The 2,500-nt window shown below is 29.0% G+C and overlaps 1 protein-coding gene across 3 annotated transcripts in view; it reads left to right on the forward strand.

Moving 5' to 3' along the window:
* The window catches only part of LOC136843215 (uncharacterized), a 221,726-nt gene that overhangs the window by 65,845 nt on the left and 153,381 nt on the right, over positions 1-2,500 (forward strand). For all 3 annotated transcript variants that reach the window (XM_067111298.1, XM_067111299.1, XM_067111300.1), the window contains exon 3: positions 1,315-1,357. The gene's annotated coding sequence lies outside the window, so the exon portion shown is untranslated. The remainder of the gene's footprint in view (positions 1-1,314; positions 1,358-2,500) is intronic.

Genomic DNA, 2,500 nt, shown 5'->3' on the forward strand with positions numbered 1-2,500 from the left:
AGGGAACAAATGAAGAAAGGACGTCTCCTTTTGTGAGACTTGAACGCAGATAAAATGAGTTGGAACAGGTTTAGCTTTAACTTTTCATAAACCATTCTGCAGTCAGAGTTGTTTACCTAAACCTAACCCCAACTCTTCGTTCGAGTCTCATTTCTTTTATTGGTATTCAAGGCTAAGTAAGAGACAAGAACATTCAAATAAGAAGTTATGTGACTATAATAATACATGTAATTCAGATAAAGGTTATAGGTATTTGGTGGAAATTTCTCATATTGGGGTTTCGTCAACAATTCAGCAGATGAATGAAGAATGTGGCAGTATCACTACGCTATAGCAACTTTTCAAAGGCAGCTATCCCTAGTGCGGAATATGGACATGCTCCATCTCACATGCATCAGCATCTCATCCTCCGTAATGCTTACATTACCAAAGGAATAAAAAAACTGTACAATTATTCCCCTTCAGCTGCCTCATAGTACTGTCTATTGACCAGAATATGAACAGGTTGTCAAATAATACGCAGTATTTCCGTAGTACGAATGATAAAATTAAAATGTTTGGTTTCCAGATGATTTTACAAGACATTTATTGGAAAATATCTGCATATGAAATTTCGGTATTATTTTCATTGTTCTTTTAAGGATGTAACAATAATGGGAAAAAATTTCGATGTACGGAAAAAAAAACTTACAACAAAAGAAAAATTTAATTTAATTTTTCATTAGGAAAAATTTTATTTCATTATTCATTATTAATTTTCATTAGGGAAAATCTTGTTTCATTATTCATGAACAACAAATCCTTACCAATTTTCCCGAATCATTGAAAAGAAGCATCAAAAATACACACTTTGGTAAAAAAAAATCAGCATTAAAACTTCAATTAGATCTTAACAGCTTGAATTACATATTCATGTCTTTCCGAGGACTGAAGCACGAAATATCATAGTAAAACAGAGGTAATACATATAAGATTTTTTAAAATACATTAATACGTTTTCGCATTCTAAGCATAATTCTTAAAAAGAGATTTTGAGATAGGAAAATAAAATACAAGTATATATACGTAAATGCATATATATGTGTATGGTATATATATATAAATTATATATATATATATATATATATATATATATATATATATATATATATATATATATATATATATATATATATATATACATACATTGTGTGTGTGTATGTGTGTGTGTGTAACATGCATGAGGGTCCTTTGATAAAACAATATTCTTTTTACTATAAATAAATATATATATCTAAATTTATTTAACAATCTACTTCCGTCTTTCTATTTCAGATGGTCCATCGTCAATGACAGAGTCCTCACGACTCCTAATGCTGTAAGTATTAAAATGTCCTCTGGCAGAAAGCTCAAAACTTTTAGACAGGAGTTTGTTCAGTATCAATATTTTAAAGTAAATTGAAATAACTATTTCAAATTTACAGAAATAAAACTAAATTGTACTTTATATTTTCTATACGCATATATATATATATATATATATATATATATATATATATATATATATATATATATATATATATATATATATATATATATGTACATACACACACACACACACACACACACACACACACATATATATATATATATATATATATATATATATATATATATATATATATATATATATATATATATATATATATGTGTGTTTGCGTATGCGTAAGTATATTGTCAATTGGTGTGGCCTGTTCAGAATGAATGAGGCTGTATATTAGTCTGCTGGACTAAAAAAGATTTGCGAATTTTTAAATTGTTTCAAGATTTTCAAATTGTCTTAGCTGCAACACTTTTATGATTATTTGCATTTATACGTATTTTAATATATTCTCGACGACTTTAATACCCTGTCAATGTGACAGCGTGCGATGTACTAGTAGCAGTGGAGTAATACTAGGGCGAACTCATTCAGTGTTAATAGTGGATTCATGGCGAAACTCTTAGTAGTTATAACTTCGACTTATATTATATATCATAGTTGTATTGCATCGAAAAGCGTCATCTTTCTTCAGTAATCCAATTCTCCTATTACCTTTAAATTAGAAATTATGAATGAAATAATAAAAAAAAATCTGAGAATTTTCTTTATGGTCTGAGTTATTATGAAAAAGGTATATGCAACAACTGACTCCGTTTGCAAAACTTTTGTCCGCTCGTCAGCTGGAAACTGTTCATTACCCGTCAAGAAAAACTATTGGGAAAAGGCAAAAAATAAGGAATGGAGAAATCGATTCGTATTTGATTGTCGAGATGTAATGGCTATGCGTCAAAAAACGCTGATGTCACGAAATTTCTGTATTTTGGTATGTAACGTCACTTAGACTAAGTTGAGAAACTGAATATGAATGTTTATTGAGGAATGAATGAATATTTTATATTGCCCTGAATAAGGTGGTGGTGCCTTTAATTCAGGTTTCCCATTTTCCGGTGTTCGTTTATCTCATTGTTGACCTATATT

The sequence above is a fragment of the Macrobrachium rosenbergii genome, chromosome 11 (assembly GCF_040412425.1).
Source record: "Macrobrachium rosenbergii isolate ZJJX-2024 chromosome 11, ASM4041242v1, whole genome shotgun sequence".
Classification (NCBI taxonomy): Eukaryota; Metazoa; Arthropoda; class Malacostraca; order Decapoda; family Palaemonidae; genus Macrobrachium; species Macrobrachium rosenbergii.